The sequence below is a fragment of the Rosa chinensis genome, chromosome 2 (genome assembly GCF_002994745.2).
Source record: "Rosa chinensis cultivar Old Blush chromosome 2, RchiOBHm-V2, whole genome shotgun sequence".
Taxonomy (NCBI): domain Eukaryota; kingdom Viridiplantae; phylum Streptophyta; class Magnoliopsida; order Rosales; family Rosaceae; genus Rosa; species Rosa chinensis.
In genome coordinates this window covers 85,360,136-85,382,619 of record NC_037089.1, presented here as the reverse complement: position 1 = coordinate 85,382,619, position 22,484 = coordinate 85,360,136, and the positions used below count along the sequence as shown (strand labels likewise).

At 37.9% G+C, this 22,484-nt stretch overlaps 2 long non-coding RNA genes and 1 other non-coding gene across 5 annotated transcripts; 1 reads left to right on the top strand and 2 right to left on the bottom strand.

Annotated features, from left to right (window-relative positions):
* Positions 1 to 14,075: 14,075 nt before the first annotated feature.
* Positions 14,076 to 14,998, bottom strand: LOC112190058. Its single transcript, XR_002932218.2, has 2 exons — positions 14,752 to 14,998; positions 14,076 to 14,635 (listed from the first exon to the last, which is right to left on the bottom strand). It is a non-coding gene; the product is annotated as an uncharacterized LOC112190058 (long non-coding RNA).
* Positions 14,999 to 17,678: 2,680 nt separating this feature from the next.
* Positions 17,679 to 20,310, top strand: LOC121051630. Its single transcript, XR_005806279.1, has 2 exons — positions 17,679 to 17,793; positions 17,950 to 20,310. It is a non-coding gene; the product is annotated as an uncharacterized LOC121051630 (long non-coding RNA).
* LOC121051629 lies at positions 17,827 to 21,877 on the bottom strand. Of its 3 annotated transcripts, none has more exons than XR_005806276.1 (4): positions 21,588 to 21,877; positions 21,074 to 21,439; positions 18,942 to 19,627; positions 17,827 to 18,837 (listed from the first exon to the last, which is right to left on the bottom strand). It is a non-coding gene; the product is annotated as an uncharacterized LOC121051629 (transcript). The 3 variants fall into 3 exon arrangements; XR_005806275.1 differs by having other exon boundaries at positions 18,953 to 19,627; XR_005806277.1 differs by lacking the exon at positions 17,827 to 18,837 and having other exon boundaries at positions 18,945 to 19,073; positions 19,189 to 19,627.
* Positions 21,878 to 22,484: the final 607 nt, after the last annotated feature.

Genomic DNA, 22,484 nt, shown 5'->3' with positions numbered 1-22,484 from the left:
ACAACGGATTTTATAAAAATGACGTCCAAAAAAATAAAAATCAATCAGATGACGGAAAACTATGATGCGTCGTCTGATTCAATTTTTGTAGTAGTGCATAATGTACTCTCAGAACAATGCAGGCAATTTGATTAATAGTGTAGACATTGTGTTCTCAAGTTCTACTGATCAAAGTAAGGGAAGGGAAAAACAGTCAATCTCTGATGATTCGAAACTGAATCCTATCTGTTGCTCTGATGAAAAAGACACTTTGCCACTTGAAATTTGTTTGTCTATTGAGGACAGCTTAATTATAGTAGATATGGTTGAGCAAAAGCAAGTCAAAGTTGATGGGGTAAGCCCAAGTGCACCAGTTGATAGTTCTAGTAAGCTAATGGACATGAAAGTTGGACTCAAAGTTGAAAACTCTTCGCAGGTAAAAAATGGCCGCTTAACTTCTCATTCCGGAGTAGGAACTACCTTTTGTTCAAGCCAGCGGAACAGTAAAAAGCTCTGTCAAGTCTTTCTTTAATTCTGTTATTAGACCAAGTAAAGTTGGACCCAATAAATCCCATATCAATTAAAGCATTATGATCAACCCATTGCTTAAGCCCTCTAATTCTTCCACGGGTAGAGCCAAAGTTTTTGTCAGCAGAGGAATAAAGCTCATTATAATCACCAATAAAAATCCAAGGCAACTGATGTGTTGATACCAGGTGATCAAAATAATTCCATAGGCTGCTTCTAACAGAGTTAGTAGGACTAGCATAAAGCACAGTAAGCATCCAAGTGATACCCCCAGGGAGAGTCACTCTAACTGTTATTGATTGACAATTTTTATCCACAAAATGGACCTTCAAGAGATTAGATTTCCAAAAGAGCCAAATACCACCAGAAAATCCATTGGCTTCAACAATGATATAATCAGAGAATCCAAGAGATAAGAGAGAATCTTTAGCTTTAGAAAATTGGACACGGGGTTCACAAACAGCCAAAATATCAATTGAATGTAATTTAACAAGATCTGCAATGTCAGATCTAAATTTCTCACTTCCTGCACCTCTAGAATTCCAAAAGAGAACTTTAATCATTGGAAAGCAGGTAATAAGAGGGTTGAGACCCAAAATCAATTATCAACCATATCCTCCACATTAGAGGATAGGTTAGTATTCTCACCAGAGACAATAGATATCATGTTGTTCAAGTTATCTGAAGCAAGGACAGAACACACCTGGCCATTGCTAGTAGAACCATCATTAGTCGGATATATTTCAGTGCAAGTTGGCTCCAAATTTGTACAGCTCTCAGGAAGGCAATTCCCAAATTTGGCAGAGAAATTGGATGGAGGATGTGAATCTTGAACTGAGCTGGAAGAAACTGAAGACTGGTTTTTATCAATGGATATAGGCTGAGAGGTGGCTTTAGACTTCTGTGCTAAAGTTGTCACAATGTGTTTTCCAGAAGGTTGAGTAGATTTTTTTCCCAGGTTGAATTTGGGAACAGATGGTCTCAAACTAGACTTTCCATTAGTTATGTCTTTGAGAGGCTTTTTTTGAGATCCGGAAGGCTTGCCAATGTTCGCAGTGATCATATTTGCTTTCTTTTGAACTTGTTTCCATACACGCACCACTGCAGGTTCAGGATTGTCTTTAGCATCGAGAGAAACAATAGGAGTTGGTTGTACCTCATTGAGAGCATTCTCCTCACCCTCAACAAATGTCTCAAGTAACGTGAATCTTGAACCAGACTGCACCTGGGCACTGTTAGCAGGAATCTTGTTGGGGTTGGCCTTCTTGTTTTTATACGACATGAGCATCCATGGTCCGTGGCCAAATTGAGTTGCTTGCACATTCTGATCAGCAATTTCCATGTCATTACACTGATGGTTGGTTGTGATATGCACAGCAGTTTCTGTAGGATGCTGAGGAGAGTGAACTGCAGTAGAGTCTGAGGATGTGTGAGGTTTAGGATTCGTCTGAGTTTCAGCATCAGGAACAGGCTTAGAAGGATCAGAATGAGGGCAATTAGCTTTGGCATGTCCATAACAACCACAATTAAAGCAAATTAGCGATATTCCCTCATAAACAATTCCATAGGCAACTCCTTCGATCTCCACAAAAGGTTTCAAGGGTGTCTGTAGATCAATTTCAACACAAATTCTGGCAAACTTTCCTCGAGCCTGAGCTAAAGTTAACTTATCAATTTTGATGACAGTTCCCAGGACTTTCCCCACCACTCTGAGTGTATAATCTTTGAAATATCTAACAGGTAAGCCCAGAATTCTCACCCATACAGCCATATTGTTTATTTTTTCATTGGTGGGATCAAATTCAGGACGCCATTTTTGCACAACCAAGGTCTGTCCAGCCAGAATCCAAGGACCTCCACATAAAGCAACATTCAGATCAGATTCCAGTGTAAATTTGACTATGTAGAAGTCGTAGGGCAAGTCAATGAGCTGCCATGGACCTTGAGGATTCCATTTCCGTTTGAGACCACTGTGCATAAATGTATAGGCATTTTTGACATTGGGTTTTCCCATTAATTTCACAATAACAGCACACTGCCATTCAATATCTAATTTATCATTGATTCGCTGGGAAAAACATATATTTGGAGCGATAGTACCTTGAGTGATAGTATAATCCTCTTCAGTCATATCAACATCTTCAATTGTAACTTTGCCATATTGATTGAGTGGGTTGAGGAGACGAGCCGCATAGCTGTTCGAATCAAGGGGAGAGGAAAGTATAGGAGATGCAGGTTCAGCCTCAGTGATCTGTGCCGCCGTGGCTTTGTCGCAGAGGGTATCGTTGGGTCGGCATCGCTTGTTTTGATTTGCAGGCATGGAGTCCACTCCGCCGCTTCCCGGTGGGAGGGCGGAGAAGGTGAAAACTGGAGAGGTCGCCGTTGCCAGAGAAGGATCAAACTGCTTAATCGATGGTTGATTCAGCTTGGTGATGGTGGTTGTACAGTAGCTGCGAAGGAATTGCAGATCTGGAAAAAAGGTCGCGCGTAAAGCAGCAATCCCTTGACCCTTGCTTTCACCTTTGCTCTCATCATTAACCTTCATCTTAACAAATTGTAACTTGTAAAGTGATGGAAACTAGAAATATCAGGGCAGGGACTTTACTGTATTCTTTAAATATAAGATTAGCCTTAGCAGCTAGTCGGCTTTCCTTGTTGGGGATTTGCAGGGGAACTGTTGCGCTATAGGGGCTGCAATGCAAATTAAACAATCCAAGTCAGAGTGAGTCAGACTAAATAAGGTAATAATCATGCAACCAGAGCTCTTTCTTATAATCTCGGTCCTTATTACCTTATATATAGGTTATGATTAAATTTTATTATTGGTGTTGGCTTAATTTTACAAGACTAAAATCATTATAATCACTATTCCCATCAAAATTGATATAGCTACCACTTATCAGGGCATAACGTACATACTTGTCAGGGTACAATTTTCTTAGTCACAGTGCCTGAAACTCTGGAGGATGTGCTTACCAAACAGATGCATCTAACATGCTACGTTCATGTTCTCAAAAAGAAGAAAAAATTAAGGTTGTCAGTCTACGCACCTCGAGAATTCATCAACTCTGCAGCCACAAATCAGGAAGTGGAAACAGGATGATTACCAAACCACTTCAGGCCAAAAAGTAAAAGGCTGAATATTATACACACACACACGAAACATATAGTTGATAGAACCCCTTGGTATTGTAACTGAATTCTTGTGAAAAAAAAAAAAAACCAACAACTAGAAGTAAGCTTGTAAATTGTCCTCGCCTTGTTTTCTCACATGAAAGAGAATCAGGTTATCTTCTTGTGAACCTACAGTCTATAACAAATAAAATGTTAGGGCCACATTGTATAACAATGAAATTATATCGTATCATGAAATTATGTTGGTCATTTTGTTGATCGGAGTGTCAGTGATAGCCTAGTCAGTTTTACCACTAGCTTTAGTTTCCCTTGCCCCTGCATTCAGTTTCCTCAACTTTTAACTCGACTTTTGGAGGTAGACAAGTTCACAGTAGAGACTCTTTTATATGACCATCTCTGTTCTCCTAGGATCAGCCTCAGCTAAAGTAACCATGCATGCATGATGACCTTCTTATATATGGGAAGGATGTAGTATCTCTGTCTTGGTCGCTAAACCAAACAAATAGATTTAGAGTTTTCTATTCATAGTAACGTTTTCAATGCCCGTTGAGTCTTGTCTAGGAGTCTTAACATAATTTAGGAATACATTTGAACGTTAATCAACCACGATGAAAGTTGAAACCAAAGGTAGTAATTAATATTAATAGTGTGCGACTCAACCAGATCTTTTAATATTCCTTATTTTTTTAAAGGGAAATAAGAACACCTCCAATTATTCCCTATATTTTGACTAAAACAAAAATATATTGATGTTGTAAATATTATTATCTATATGGCTGTCCACGTAAATACTCATTAGTTGTACTTTGATGTAAACCCTACCTCTATATAAATAAGGCTAATGAAACTGAATGATATACTTCTACTTCCTCCCTACTATTCTCTCTCTATTTTCTCCCTACTTTATAACACGTTATCAGCACGCTCTGTTATTATTTTTTGAAAACTCTATGATGATCTACGAGTTTATGGTGCAACGTTGTTGCTATTAACTATAACTTATGATCTATGAGTTTATTCATGATCTATGTCATTTATGCATATCAGTTTATTTCTTAAGGTGTCATCGATTCCTGCTTTATTTCATGAGTTTATTTCATGATCTATGATCTATGCTTTAATCTTATATATAATCATTACGGTGCCATCAATTCCTGCTTTATATACTGATATACATATGTTCTTTTTTTCATATATGAGTATAATTGCTGAAAGTTTTGGTTGATCACGCAAATAGAATCATACCCCTTCTCCTTTCTAACAATCTCAATTTTTTTGTTGTCAATAATCATGCCTCTCTCCTTTATTTTTGGTTTTGCAACCAAAACCCAACGTATTATCCCATAAGGTGCAATAGAGGCATTAGTTTTTACTTGTCTATTTAATAGCATTTTCTGGGGGTTTTTTTTTTCAGTATACACTCATAAGATTTTTTTGTGTGTTTCCCTCAATTGTCGTTAGGCATCAATCCTGATTCGTCATATATTTCATGATTACAAGTATTAGTATATGCCTTATGTTGTCATCTGCACATGTATTTATGAATTGATTAATATGAGAAGCAATCTTGACGTGATGAGAGTGATGACCACTATCTATGTTGGTTCAATTTATGGCAGGATCAGTAACTCCCAAAGGCGGATCAATATTTTTTTGATATCCAGGTTATTCAATCCTACGATTATGTGCATAAGTATGCTAAAAAGGTAAGGACGTATGATATGATTTTATTGCTCATAGACGGATTTCAATGACCATTGTAAATTCAATGCGATCAAAATATTTTCTTTATATGATTACACGAGGGCCTGAAGTTCCTCAAAGTGGAAAAATTGCGATATGAAGTCTCATAAATTTATACAATTACGAGGGCCAGAAGATCCTTCGAGTTATATAATTGGGTATATGAACTCACATATTTTTTTTATCCCCAATAATTATAAGAGGGCCGGAAGTTCCTCAAAATGTTTGGGTATTGGGGTTCCCTCCTCCGCACGACAATGTGAATTTGGAGTTCAATTTTGAATGTAAAGCTAGAAGCTACGTTCTCCACAAAATAAAATTATGTTCTTGTGTGATTAGAGGAGAGAAAAAAAATTATCATATTTGTGAAGTTAAGCAGACCAGAAGTTCTGTGGTATTCTCTTCATTAATGGAACCAGAAGTTTCCATTATTATTTTATTTATTTGCTCGCATTCTATTAATTTCTTTTCTTTCATTAAAGTAATTTTTTTTATATACGGACCAGCAGTCTGATATCTCGAACCTCTAAATTTCGAGTGTACATTATTTGAACCAAAAGTTCAAAGTACCATGATAGAACCCGAAGTTCTAACAGTAAAAACTCAAACCCGAAGCTTTGAGTATAAAATATAAATTAGTTAAAAGTGAACTTGAAGATTCACTTTAGTCACCTCGAGCCTGAAGTTTCGAGAAGTTTCGAGCACCAAATTTATTTGAACCCGAAGTTCAAATTACGAAATTTTAGAACTTGCAGTTCATAGAAAAAAAAATATTCGAACCTGAAGCTTCGATTACACATACAATTCATTCATAGTTTATTTGACTTTATGTCAACTCGAACTAGAAGTTTCGAGTAAATTTTCATATGTCGATTGATACATTCTTCTTTATGTCTGCTTAAAGCATTCCACCTTAGAACCTGAAGTTCTAATTGTGCAGACTCGAGCCTTAAGTTTCGAGTGGATATATGGACAATTTATCGAAGAGTTTTAATCTCGGTCAACCTCAAACCTGAAGTTTTGAGGGAATTATATTGACACCAATTTAAAAGTAAGCAGATATTTTACTGTTGGTTTATGACGAATGAGTATGAGTATACCCCAAATTTGTGATCGTGGATTTTGTAATTAAAAGAGATCAGAACCTGTAGTTCCTTGATCCTTAATTACATGAGGACTTGAAGTTCCTCAATGATCAAACTAACTAGATGACCATCTAAACTCCTTCACTCATAAGTTAAGGTCATGAAGTTTGAACTCGACATTTCGAGTATATTATTTTGGCTAGAAGTTCAAAATGCATTTGATGTTAATCTACATCAAACAACAACACAATAATTAAACGTCATGTTTTACCTGTATAACACGGACCAGAAGCTTCGTGTATATCCTATGAGATCCACTGTTCAATTTTTACAAATTTGATTTCTGTCATCTTCAAACTTATGTTTTGAGTGACTTTCAGGCAATGCAATTTTATGCATGGTTATGCTTATGAGACTAATATAACAATCATCTCAGATCTTACATATCTGATTGATGGCTCCAGAAGAGCACACATTATTGTCCCTTTGCATTATGTGCCTCTAATATTACTAGAGATGTATAATCTCCCCGTCTCATAGATCTCATTGTATAGTAAGAAAGCCGATTGACATGGCTATACCATGAAATGCCACCAGAAGTGGATCATGGCAAGAGAAAAATCAGGAGTCAATGTAAATATTGTCCTAACATCCACATATGTGAGGAAATTGTAAATTGGGTGTGTGTCGCCTATGGTACACTATATGGTGGATGATTATTAAGCCACTTTCGAAAGGGCACTGGTCAAATTAAATTGCATTGACTAGTAAGAACATTGAGATTCATCTCACATGCCTGATGTCTTTTGCTTACAATAAGCAAAGTTGAAAGCACAATTGTGTTATTTCTCAGATTTATTGTAACCTCTAAGTCCCCATTGAAACAAAATGTTTCTTAATCCGATTATCTAGGAATCTAATGTTCCTTAAGAGGTTGTTATAAATTGAAAAAAAATTGAAACCTGAAGTTTCTTGGATCTCCAATTATATGAGGGCATGAAGTCCCTCCTCTTTATGACTACACAAATATATACGTGACAGTGAACTTGAGGTTCTCCACGTAATAAAGTTACTCTTTTATTATGGATTGTAGTCTTTAACTCGAAATTTTCGAGTATATCATTTTGGCCAGTAGTTCAAAATGAAGTTAGTCCATTCCAATTATCAGTATTTCACAATTAATGTTTACTGAATCTAAGGTAACAACCATATCAAGAGTTGTAGATCTTGATCTATGGCTCCAAATGAGCTACTATCATGTTACCGAATTTGAAATATTGTTGCATTATTTGCTTATTATATGGTTGGAGAAGACTTTATGTCATCGGATATATACTGTATCGAATTTTCTGTAGTAAATTAAGGCATATGATGTCATGAACCTGAAGTTCCTTGAACCAAATACACTATTTTGGCATGACCGGTTACTTCATCTTTTGTCTACCATGTTGCATGGAATCACTTACAAGTTTGATGATTGCTAATCTTACTCACAAGCAAATTGTTTATTTACATATTTGCGAGTTGTCACTTTAATGAGACAATCCACCTGCAATGAGGGGGAGAAATATTGTTCCTGAAGAACGATATGAATTGGTGTGAGATATTTATCCACCGTCTCATTTTGACTTTGAGAAATATCAAAACTAGTGAATTGATAAAAGAAAGTGACAAAATTATATGCTAAATGCAAAGGCATCTGCTTAGGTTAAAGTCCTTGAGACCAACCATATTAATACAAACAATGTAGACTCCATTTGATTTGTAGGATGCAAATGTATCCAATTGACATGGTTCTCCTGAAGAGAATGTCATTAAACAATATCACAGCTCCTAATATGGCTACACATACAGAGGGTGTAAGTACGTCATTCGGAAATGATGTCTTAGTGATACAATAATAAATCAATATGGTTGATGCTAATGGACAAAACATTTTTGACCTAAAACTTGGTTTGGGTTCGCCACCAGCCAATGAACACCTTCACTCCAAAGAAAGTGATTGATTTTTGAATGCATGTTTTAAGCATGGTCATAATAAGACAGTCTTCCCGCCGTTAGGGGGAGGAAAGACTACTGTCATTTGAATAACGGCGTGAATTTATGTGGATTGTATCCACCAGGTCTAAAGTTTTAAATTCCCAAAACATGGAAGATTATACAAGCCCTATAATGCTCTATATGAAAGATCCACATTCGCTACATAATTCATCTATGAGAGATGATTGTCCTAGAAGCGACAATGTATGCCCCAGAAGTGGCATGGGTACCCAATATCAATAAGCTTATTATAGCTAATGCATGCATATAAGAATGTGTGGGATCTATGATTGTTGATCATCGATGATAATTTACATTTGGTAGCTACCAAAAATCTTTAAGGGCTGTATGGACGCTATACCACGTTTCACCATAAATGTCGACAAAGTATATTATTGGCAAAATTGGAAAGAGGCAATTCCAATGAAATTCAATATTTGAAATGTGATGACATACTTGGACCTCTAACCCTACAAGTTACAAAAGGGTATTTATCAAAAGTGAAGATAAATCACTATGACACAATATCTATTTATAGAGACATGAGATTATGAATACCTTCCCTTATATGAATGACAATTTTCTATAAGTACAGTGTTACATATAACTATTATATTGACGAGAGATTTATGGCACTTTGTCATCGTATATTGTGAAGACACATTGCTAAAAGCAAAGTGTCATAATAAGTGTATTTCTTATCAAATTCTCAAGGGATTCAAATACATGAATGATTCAAATGCAAGTCCATGAAAGGTTGAAAGAGCCTGAAGCTCACTCATGGAATCAAAGAGTCTAAAGCTAGCTCATATGTACACATTTCGTTCTAGTCAACGAGATCTAAATTGCCTTAATGAGTACTATGACGAGACTACTATCAAATTCGAATTATGATTATAATGTTGCAACATATTCTAACTTTCGCAAAGTTATGAATAACTTAAAGCTCTTGAAGAAGCTTATATGAGACATATCAATACACAAAGATATTGATGTGTATGGCTAGGTATGCCATGATGATTTTTTCAATGTTTTAAACTATACAAAGTTAAATGTGTCAATTTCTTTATATTGTTTAGCTATTACTTTGTGTATGAATTTGAGCATATGAGATTATTTCTAACCTTATCATATGAGGTAAGGCTTATTGACAATCATCTAGCTTTGTTGGTATTGCTTAACCTTTTCAGGTATGAAAATTTGTGATGAGCCCCTATATGCAAAGCACACGTGGTCTCACATCAGTGATAGACACATCAAACCACTATACATAGTACATGTAGCTTATCGCACACATAATTAAGGCTTGCAACATTCAGGGGGAGATTCTCATCAGGGGGAGCATCCAGAAGCATGCTACCTAGGACATATGCGCGTTGTGCTCTTTTTGTCCTTCGACCAGGGTTATTTTTGTCCCACTGGGTTTTTGTTACCTGACAAGGTTTTTAACGAGGCAACAATAAGCGCGTCCAATATCATCATTCATTGGTGGACATCCAAGGGGGAGTGTTGTAAATATTATTATCTATATGGCTGTCCACGTAAATACTCATTAGTTGTACTTTGATGTAAACCCTACCTCTATATAAATGAGGCTAATGAGACTGAATGATATACTTCTACTTCCTCCCTACTATTCTCTCTCTATCTTCTCCCTACTTTATAACAATTGAACTATTTTTTTTTTTTGAAAGAAGGGCTAGTGCAGCTGCCCTCAAGCCTTGATTAATGAAACTGTTGAATACAAGGGGGGGACATTGAGCCTAACCCCTGATTACAATAAGCAACTAGAGTATGTCCCGAAATAATATCAGGAATCTCTACACAATACTTGTATTCGAACAAGCACCAACTAGCAAAGAGCGCACTACTGGCTGCTCCATTTGCTTTGAAATAGCAGTGACATAACGGAAAGATAACTCGATATGTAACACGATTACAACGTAGCATAATTGCCAGCTTTAGCACAGCTTTCCTACTATGTTGCCGCCAGATGATAAATCCGACGACACTTAGTTTCATCTTGCCACTAAGCGGTAGCGACCATTTGACAACGCCAATAACTCGCTGCCAACCTAGAGCAACTACGGCACATTGAGTGCATACACTGGCACAAGGCCCTAGTAGTCCTACACAACAAGTGTAGACACTTATTTCCCGCCAAAGACGCGACCAAAATAAAAAACTGCAGTAAATAAAAGTAAAATCAGAAAAAACATAGCAAGCCCAAGCCAGGCCCAAGGGGGCCCAAGCCCAAGCCACAATCTGCGGAAAAAAGAGCCCACAAACTACTAGCCAGGTTGGGCCCAACTTCACCACAGCCACTGTCGCCGGAACCCGCACAGCGCCGCCCCTCTGCCTTCGCCAAAACATCGTCGACGACCCGGTATCTCTGACGCACCTAGGGAACATGTGATCACAGCCTAGCAGCAACGCCATCTCCGTCGCATCATGGAGAAACCACCTTCGTCGCCCAACCAGATCGAGATCAGAAGATCCGATCCAGATCGGGTAGCTCCGATTAGCCCCCGCCCACGCCACGCCAGACGCCGCACCACCTGGCTGCCACCAGATCGCTGACTTGATCGGTCGATTAGGCCATTGCAAAGCAAACCCATGCCGGCCAAGAATCGTGGCCTTCTTCTCCCTCATCTCACAGGAAACCACCATAATCACCCCAATCGGAACGACAACGTTGATTGAGGGATCCGGCCACACATCAAACTCACTCGGCGGTGACTATGGCCTGTCCGACGACGGCGTAAGGGCATGCCGTCGGACAGGGGAAAACTCTAATTATTCTCTCTCAGGCGCGTGCAAGCGCGTTCTCTCTCTCTCTCTATCCACTATTTACACATAAATATATATATATATATATATATATATATATATATATTGAACTATAAGAACAATAGTTCTGTTCAAAGAGGCCTTGACCTAATGCCTACATTTTACCCAAAAATCACTCACTACCCTACCAACAAATTAGAATTCTCACTCACTCCATTTAAGAGCAAAATGTCCATTTTAGGCTCCGAAAAATCAAAAGTTACGCACTGGCAATAAACTCTCTCTCCCCCTCTCGCACTGCCACTAAATTCCTGTGGCCAGATCTAAAGTTCGTCGTCTTTAGATTGAATTGACATGTGATACTTGGAAGGTTTATAGAGAATTGCAAGACGAACAAAGCTCAATCGATCTCCCTTTCCAATTTGGCCAGAGTTGGCGGAAATTTGAAATTGATGCTGGAAAAGGGTTGAAGCTTCTTTTCTTCGATACGTTACGTATGGTGAATAATATGGTGCAAGATATATATGGTTGGAAAGATGGTTCGAAGAGAAGGGAATGGGACAAATTTCATGGTCGGAGGTGGCCAGACAAGAAGACGGCGACGCCACAAAGTTCTAGCTTTGGAAAAGAAATTTTTAAGGTTTGGAGCTGCTTTTCAGCACGAGTTCCCAAAATTACCAAGTTAATATCACTTACTTAAGTCTTTTATAACTTCTTTGTTACAACTCCGATTTAGAATGTCACATATTCACAGACTCCGTTTAATTTCCTCTACAACTTCCATGAAGAAAATTTCTTCACTAAAAAAAAAAAAAGGACGGTACATTAGTGTATCGATACATCAAGTAGACTAGTTCAATACAGAGGTAAAATAGCTCGGTACAATGGTAGACCAGTCTACTTGTACATGGAGTCAGTATACCTCTGTATCCAATCTAGGTTACTTCTTTTTCCTTAAGAACAATCTCTCAAATAAAACTTCTCAACGACTATCTAGGTTATTGTGTTTAACTAAATACTTTCTAAGTTTCATAGTGTAACCTTTTTTTAGATATTTTCTAAGTTTCACAGTTTAACCTAGACCAAATGGTACTAGGCAATTTATCCACGTTCTATTTTTTTTAATCAAAATCGCCACTCAATTTATCCACCTCCATTACTCACATCTGCTTCTTAAATAATAAAGTCTGCTCCTAGACCTCTCTCAAGTTTCAAAATTGACACCCTCACCAAATTCACCACATTTCTATTCATTAATTTCATAAACAAAGACCCCTTGGCCAACCAAAAGTTCCAGAGGGACACTTCCAACACCAACATTCCTCGTGCCAGCAAGAAGGGGGAACCTGGTTCTTGTTACAAATCTAAGGGCTGCATACCATGGTGTAATTTAGAATACCGTTGTGATTTGCGTTTTTATTCTCACTTCAAATTTGAATCGATATTGTAACGCCCCAAACTGCACCTCACCAGCTTAAGCACGTCACAGTGCCGCGAGTCTCTAAAACATAAACCGAACGCTTGATTTACATTCTAAAGATCGCTAGGCATTTTATTTGAAAAACTTTTTGTAGAAACACAGCGGAAGCTACAAATACTTTTGAGGTGAAAAACTTGAATTTGTTAAAACCTATCTCATCCGTCCAGAACTTGGATAAAAGCTAGCATGGGGTACAAATCCCTATGAAAAGAATTCAACTCATTTTAACACGAGACTAGATTTCAACAAGTCTTGAACACGAAGATTGCGAAGTATAATTCAGATTGGAAACCAAACAAAGATTTACCGAACTTGTTCCGCACACCCAGCTCCATCCGCTACTGTCCGGTCACCAGTGCACAGTACCTGCATCCACACTGTTGTAGGGGTGAACTTTCGTCCTCGCTGCTCAACAGGAACTTTAACTCGACTAGGTTTGAAAATTAATAGACCAGTATTGGGAGCGCTCCAGTATGAAACATACTTAAACCAAATATTTAAAAGAACGACAAACTTTATAAGAATGCTTTTTAACTCGAAAATCGATGCATGATACAAAATTGAATACGCGCACTGAATCTTACCAGATGGCCGGTCCCATAGACCCACTACACGACCTTACCTCAATTTACTTCATCACCAGGTAAGCGTAGCGAGAGCATCCGCTACCTAGCTACGCACACGTACCGAGCCCGTCATTACGATAGGAAAACCCGGACGACCAGCGTAACTAACCCTCCGGAGGTTTTGGGGATCGAACCCAAGGAAGTTAGAGCCACCCTTCGCTCTCAAGTCATCACACATTTTCTCACGGATTGGTTAGTATGCATTGCATTTGAACTTAACCAAACCGTACCACTTAACATGCATCGCTTTAATAACAATATATAAGAAAACAACTAACCGAGGAGAGTCCTGAATCCCTACCTGGATTCAGATGCTTTCTCTCACGTACTCCGAGAGTTACGAACCTTCTGTTCCTCGGGTAACTGGAGTCCTAGATTCCGACATTTCAATAGTTAATTATCTATTGAACAATTATATGAAATCTCGACGATTAATATATCGTCCAAACCAACTTTTCCTGGTTTGACCAGGAGTTGACCAAGGGTTGACCATTTGACCATGTTTGACCAATCGAGGTAGACTCGATAATTACCTAAATTATCGAACATTGACTTGAAGTTACGTTATCGACCAAACATATATTGAGTGCACCCGATTACTAAGGCCACCCAATGTATATATATAATTTCTTTTCTCTCTAATTGTTATCACTTCAACATTCAATTTTATTTCTAATTCAAATTTCGTTGGATAACAATTCTGATAGAATTACTGTGGACACCCATACTTGTAGATTTTCATTCATGGTGTACCCAAATTTACTAAGGATACCCATGCTTCATAACTCGATCATGTTTAATTATTCCACAAACATTTCAAAGAACCTGCCTTAGTAACACTAACAAGGCATCAAACATGATAATCATAATTCATGCAAATCAAAACACCCCAACTCATCCAACATGTCCTTCTAGTTCAAACATATCGTCAGACCACCAAAACTACACAATTCAACCAAATTTCCGATTCAAGATCACAATATCAGGTTATGATCTCAACCAACTATCATAGTATCTAACTCCCAATCATTCCCAAAAGAGAATTACTTGATTCAGGGGTGGTATCTACCTTCGAAAATCAAATCGGTTTGTAGAAATTCCTTGCTGCACTGGACTATTGATGAACTGATGATCTTGGTGTTAATATCCTAGAAAGCTTCACAATATCTCGCCTAGAGCTGCACTCGAAGCCGGAACCCAAACCAGAAATACCAGAGAATTCACCGGCGCTGAAGAACACGGCAGGACCGAGATGAACCCAGAAACGAAATCAACCAAACTCCATCAATTCTAGAAATCAATTAGTCTAACATATAGAGAATGGCGTGAGGAGGTATTTCCATACCAAATGCGGCTTAATCGGTCGCCGGAAGTTGCAGAGATGGCCGGAGAAGGCTCGGGGCTTCCTGTTGTTGCTGCTCCGCTCACCGTTGTTGCATGGATGATCTAAGGGTGTAGGGAGGTAGACGACGTGGAGACGAAGCTCCTTCCGGTGTTCCGGCGCTGCGTCGTGGCCGGAGGATGGCGTTCGGGCCGGATTTCTCCCTCGGGTCCCGCTGCAGCTTCGGGTCAGAGAGCTCAGCTCTCTCTCTCTCTCGACTGTTTTGGACTAAATTACCTGTTCCTCCTTTCTTTAAAATGAAATCAAGGGCTCAGATTAAGCGGTGGAGACGGTGGAGGGCTAGGATCTCTCCACTTGTTTTCTTATTTTTCAATTCTCTAATTAGTTTATAAAATTCCACAACTTCGAAAACTCTCTATAAATAGTTCGGGTCACCGAAAAATTCTCCGAAAATTTCCACGAACTCGTCGTGACGTGTACTTCATTATCCAACTTCTAAATTGAGGATTTCACTTCACAAAATTTTCTGAAAATATTCTCGAGTACTTTAACTTTTATCGAAATCGATAGGTAAATTATCGAACTATTTCACTTAAGCTCGATAAATTTTTCCGGGGCTCACATATATGATCCAAAATCCCTGAATATAATGGAGCCCAACTTGAGGATCCAAGTCAGAAGCCCTAAATATCATAACCACTAAATTGAAATGTAATCCTCATAGTTAACTATGTACAAGAGAACCCTCATCATCAAACTAGTTTGGTTCAAGTACTACATGGATTTTTCCTGCTTTATTACTTTTTTTCTTTCGATGAGTTAGGCTTAGTTTGGCATTGCTTTTGGAGCTGCTTTTGGGGCTGTTTCTGCTTTTGGACTTAAGATATGGTGTTTGGTAAACTCTCTAGAAGCTGCTTTTGGTCCAAATAGATTTTCCCAGAAGCTGAAAGTGAGAAGCAACCAAGTGCTAGCTTTTGAAAGCTGATTCTCTGGAAAACACGGAGTGAACAGTGCTTCTTTAATGAAATTTATCAAATTCCCGATTTTGTCCTCATCATTTTCTAAAATTTACACTGAACCCAGTCATTTTTCTTCATCTGTATTTTGTGCGAGGCAAAACCATCGCACTCTCCTCATCCTCCTCCTCCCTTTGCTGTCAAATATTTGAGCATGATTCATACTCATCGGAAGAAATCGAGAGAGGGCGCTGACATTTTTTCCCTCTCAGTCTCTCTCTTCGACCGTCGAGGCTTCGACGGCCCTCGCTCTCATCGACGGTAACTCGGTGATGGACTGCAGTCGAATAGTTGATCGATCTGTCTGGGTTTTTACTTTCTGGGTTTTCGATCAATCTCTCAAGTGTTCGAATAGCCTCGAACTCTTGGTTGCTCTCTTCCTTAAGCAGCAAAGCAGAAATTCTTGGTTGCTTTCCGGTTCGATTTCTGAGTTATGGAATTGATCAAGTTGTTTTGGACGTTAGTTACTGATTGAAATTGAATTGTATTGTATATTTATATTGCATCTGTTTTGAAATTTGGCATTAGTTTTGCCAGTTTTGATGGGAATTGAATTGCATCTGTCTTGGTATTTGGATGGAAATTGAAATTGTATCTGATATGAAATTGTTTAGGTGGAGGTGGAAACAAATTGGTGATTTCCCAAAGGGGGGTCTGGAAAGCATTGTGGGGATTAAACTCATTAAAGCATCCAAATAAAGTGAAAATCTTTATGTGGAGAGTATGTTGCAACCGTTGCTAAAGATTGTTGGCTTTTCATGGAAGCAGATTTATGATTGTAGATTTGTAATTGACAATTACAATATTGTTATTCAGAACGTTTTGAATCACAGTATTATCTCAATATTGAATGCTGATCTTAACAAAAACTTGGTGCCGAAAAGTTAAACAACAAATAATCAAGTTTTGTTGTTTTTGACTTTGGTTTTGTTCAGAAGCTATTGCACATTAGCTTCCCAATCAGAACGTTTGATTAGTATTTACTTCTAGGATGATTTTATTTTCAAATATTTGTACGAGTTGTCATGGTGACCATCATGACTTGCAGATCCAGTAATTCAAAAGAAAGAATCCACTGGGTAAGTTTTGTGCGGTGATCTTTTGACCAACAGCTTATATCAGTTGAATTTCCGGCAGAACAAAAATGAGGAGAGACTATGTCAGAAGAAGCTTAGAGTTTCTGAAGTTCGGAAGTTCAGGGATGCTATCCTTATTTTGTGTAATAGTAAAACATAATATGCATATTGAAGAGTTTAAAGTAAATCTTTTATTTGGTCCAACCAAGGGTACAAGAATAATACATGAGAAATTTTTTTATTTGGTATGGTTACATAATCAAAAAAACAAAATTATGTATTTTAGTAGCATATCTTAGCATGTATGCCTATTTTGGTAATTATACCCAGCCAAAGCACTTTTGTCTTGCAACTTACCAAACACCTACAAATTGATTTTCGTTCTCACAGCACTTTTAAAAACAGTTTACCAAACACCTCAGCTGCTTCTTCTCACAGCAAGTTCGGAAGTGCTTCCTCTCACAGCACAACAATTCCAAACTAAGCCTTAGTCGGACTTTAGTATTGGCCTTCAAAAAAAGTAAAGAAGAAGATGCTCTCAATATTCGGTGCTTCTATTTCTTTGTTTTTGGAAAGGCAGAGAAAATTGATTTTCAAAGTCGGCAGCTGCTCCAAAACCACATGTTTTCCCAGTGGTCCACATGCATCATGCATGATTTTGATAAGGGCCACGTACATAACATGACTCATATGCCTCAGATCTTATAGAAATTGATTAATGAAAAAATCAATGTAATTTATTAACTTTCCTACTTCTATTGCGGGTTAATTGGTCAGTGACTCATTGTAAAACGCATAGATCTACCTATCTGCTTCATAAAACAGCTAAAGCCTCCAACACAACCAAAAAACTTAAGAGGCTTCTTCTTCTTCTTCTTTCCTCTTCTTCTTCAACCAATCTGCTGAAGAGAATTGATATGGAGACGGACACAGCAACCAGATATCTAATAGAGGTAACGTGCCTGATTGGTTCATATAAATACATGTATAATATGTAATCGATTGGTATTCATTACTCTTGAATCAGATCAATGGTTCATATAAATACGTGTATCGTATCTAAACCCTTTCTTCCAATATATGCATCTTCTGTCTGCCTTCTGTTTCAGATCCTCTACTAACCGGATTGTTACGATTCAAATTGGCTTACATAAGTTACAAGGTATTGTTTTCTTTATCTAAACTCTCAAATATCGGTTCATCAGACCAATCCTTTAATATTTCTATCGTTTCCTTAACACTCAACACGTTAAACTTAAACATAATAGATATGCTTAGGTAAATTTCAATCAGATTTTTTTTGCTTGATTGATTGTTTTTCTTTTGGGGCTAAATTCTGCTTGATTCTTCTATTAGTTTTTTTTTAGTATCCTATTCTCGATTCAATTGTTGCAGAAGTTGGGCAGCCTAAATGTATTGCAAAATTTCCCGTTTGCAAATGACTCAATGGGGTGTTGTTTTACTACTCATTAGCTTCTATTGCTGGGCCAAGAGGTTGATCTCTTGCCCTTTGTTTCGACCGAAGGTGGCCTCAACTTCTCAGGGAATTGTGGGTAACTTCAAATAGTTTCAATGTCTGTTACTTCCTAGAAATTGGAGAAATCTAGGTTCAACTTCTGAGTAACTCTAATGATATTTTTAGCAAACAAAATATAGAACAATACCAATGCCAATTAGTCATACAAAATTATAAAAAATAAAAGTCTCCAAATAAAAGTCTTGCAATATAAAATCCATACGGATACATAAATCTAGTTGTCTCTAAGCCTGTAGTCTGATATACTGGGCAGGCAAACAGATTAAGGAAACACATTCCGATTAATACCAACACTTTTAGAGTGGAACAGGAATATAAACGGAAGGAGAAAGTCATAACAGATGAACTGAATCATAACAGTTACGTATGATTCAAACATTTAGCTTCTATTGAAACTGATAACCATTAGTCTTCTTCACTAGTCTCCCCAAACACAAGGTCGCCCTCCTCAAAAGAAATCCTGTGAAACTTAACAGAATCATTATACTGTTCATTTAACAGTAGAGACTATATGTACACCATTATTTATGAAGTTCAAATTAAATGCAAGGAAAGGGAAGAGACTTTATTACTACCTGCTGTCCTTGAAAAAGTTAAGAGAAATGATTCCTGAAGCGTATCCATCATAGCGCCAGAAAAATCAAAACATTTATGTCGGAATTGTTGGCGACATGCGATGCAATGCGGCAAGTGTAGCTTCAAGGTTATGTTTAGCTTTATCATAAGTTTTCTTTTTAAACAAACAAAAACAAAATTATCAAATGTTTTCAACATATATGTTTAGAAAATTTAGCTTTAGTTAGTAACTTACTAAACCCTGGGGAAACTTTTTCCAAATGTGCTTCATTGTATTGCAAAAGTAATGCACCTCATCAGCAGCATCCTTATCTTGATATCCTTCAGCTGTTTTTGTTTTGCGCATCATTCCATCTTTGTGAATTTGATGAAACTCAGTGGCAAGTCCTGAAATGGATTGCTTAATGTTCACTTGCCTTGTCTCCTTCACCATCACATCATAAGCTTTCTCCCATTTCATTAAATTTGGATCTGTTGCTGCTTGAGATGGATTAACTTGATGGTCGTCGATCACTTTTGGGAAGTGGCGCTTCCTATTTTCATTTGGATGTTTGGGCTTGTGATTCGGATTTTCAGGAATGGCGAATAACCTCATGCGCGCTCTTGGTATAAACTATAGTTCTTCTGCTGCTGTATGAAAATGTGGATGTACACATATCATTTCCAGATGTCTCCTGAATGTGCAACCAAAACGAAGACAAAATGGAAGAGATTATATTTCCAGAATGGGAAAATGCAGAGAACTAATACGTACATAGTGCTGCTACTATACATGGTTCTCTACAACTAATCAACACACACTTTCAAGTTTCAAGATAAGTACACGAGAAACAGCCTGACAATGAAAACCAAAAATGTACCTATTTACCATTAGAAACTGCATATAATCAAAGTAATTGAGATAATAGTTTTATACACTCAAACCCACTATACCAATACTTGGGAGCTGTCACTACAAGTCACTGTGATACGTTTTCATCAAGAATTGAACTAATCTGGCAAGCATGGGTTTATATATTAAGACCTTACCTAGATGTAAATTACTCATTTGGGCCGATATGCTAATAGCATATTCATCAGGGGCGGCCCTGAGGGTGTTCAAATGGAGCAGCCGCACAAGGCCTTCGGTTTTCGAAGGCCTCTGAATTCAATTTTGTAATGGCTTTAGATAAATATATAGGTCAAGAATGTTGAGAGTTATTGAATTATTGTTCAGTTCAGTTGGCCACTTTACCTTAAGTTGTTAGGCTTGATTGGTCTTGGGTTCAAAACCCATGGGTGCTTAGCTCTGTTTAATTTTTCTTTGCCTACTTTGTGATCTTCTCTCTTCTTTTAATACATATTTTTTTTCTTTTCATTCCTAAGGCCTCTCAACTTTCTTCTTCGATCTTCTGTTATGTTTCTTGACTCTCTTTTTTTCTCTATTTTTCCTTGTTGATGTTTTTAGGTGTCCACTATTTTCTTCTTCTATTTATACCAATCATTTTTTCTTAGTTCTTCTAATTGAGATCGTGATTAATAAGGCATCATTTAAATTTTCGCACTAGGCCTCTTAATTTTCAGGACCGGCCCTGATATTCATATTCAAGAAAGCCGCACGTTAAATAATCATTTGTGCCATTTCTGGTCAACACAATGTAGAAGAAGCTTCAAGAAAGCAAGGGTTATCTTACAGCAACATATGCAAATCCCAAATCACCTCTTCCTTCTTACTTAAACTACTAACCCTTGTCATCAAGAACTCTAAAGATTTGCTACAAATTGAGGAAAAAACCTCAATCTACATCTACATGAATCCATCATGTACATTAATTTAAGGAATCCATGCATCAGACAAGATAAAAGCAGAAACACTTCAAAAGAAAACCAACATAGCGAAAATTATATAGGATAAATTCTTATATGAACATATACGTTGCCACTTTTAGTCCAAGCTTGGTCTTATCTGTATATATCTGTCATGTACAATTTCTACTTCATTACAAAGAGATCGAAACAGGAAAAAACATCTGTCAAAAGACTCAAAAAGGAACTGAGAAAAACAATAATAAAAGCAAAAACCATAGGCCATCATAAATCTAATAAAAAGAAGTTAGAGAAGAGAGCTGAGTGGCACATACACAGTGATGAGTCTACCCAAGTAGAGCTTAAAATCATCGTACTGCAACCGCTCCCTTGGACTCATCAGTTCATGGTCTCGGGCGTGCACATCGATCACAAGGTTCTTCAGCGCGGGAAGGTAGAGTGGCAGTGCGCCTCCTGCTTCAACCACGTCCTCGGGCAGATAGGCTCTCCCGTCCACAATTTCGATGAGTTTGGGATCCAACGATCCACTGTCGATGCCTAGGTCGGACATTCTACAAACAACGCTTTCAAACACATTTCTCAGGCAAGCCTTCTTAAGCTTGAGATCTGTTGATTGCTTCAGTTCCTCGAGGTTTTTGGGTGTGGTGGCCATCATGTTCACTCTTCAATACAGTCTGAACCTAGATATACAAATCAAAAAGTAATTACTGATAACAAAACAGAATTCAAGAAAAACAGATCGAAGAGCACGCTTTGGATTATAATCCTAGAAGATGATGATAATATGTATAACTGACGATCGAATGGATGAAAGCTTCGGTTGTATACCTTGAAACGCTCGGTGAGCTTCGATGGAAGAGTTCGGCGGAGGCGGTGTGAGGGGATTGGGTCCGAAGAGTGTGAGGGGCTTTTATATATGGTTAGGTTTATATGGCCGGGTTAGGAAGACGGTCCGGTGCTTTCTCTTCTGTGTATTCGATCTCTCTACGATATTGCCATCTGTCCTCTCTACCATGCCAACCAAATGTTATGTGAATTACTATTTGTTTTTTGTTCTAGCTACTACTTCGAAATTGAGCAATAGTGACCGAATTGCTACAAAATGGGAGCCATTAGATATCAAGGACGTGTTTGATAGGTCCGTTCTGGACCATTCTGTGATGTGGTGGCTATGGGTTTCAAATTAATTCTTATTATTTCTAGAGGGGTCATATATAGGAGACTTGTATTGTTATTGGGGTTCTCATCAAATAAACCTAAGCCAAGCCGGTTGCGATGTCATATTTTATTATTTTGAAGCTTTTTAACTAATAGGGCACTCCCAATTTTCCTATGGTATCGAGCAGGAACTAGTGTTGTTTAAAATCATATATACACGTTGGCATGAGCGTAACCAGATGCAACGTGGAGCTGTTTCAAGTAGCTCGATATCTATTTGCATAGTTTATGATCAGGTTCTCAAGTGTTGGGAGGGACTCCAAATTCAACCAGCCGGAAGAGCAACTACTTTGACTGACCAGTCGCTATCTTTCGAGATTCGATTACTCTCCAAAATGGATATTACAAATTGAATTTGGATTGTGCAACACTAAATCACATGGACTACTGTTAATGCTCGAGCTGGGTAGAAGCCGTTATTCGTAACCATGCATGCATGATGACCTTCTTAATTATATATGGGAAGGATGTGGTATGACTGCTATCTCTCTGTCTTGATCGCTCAAC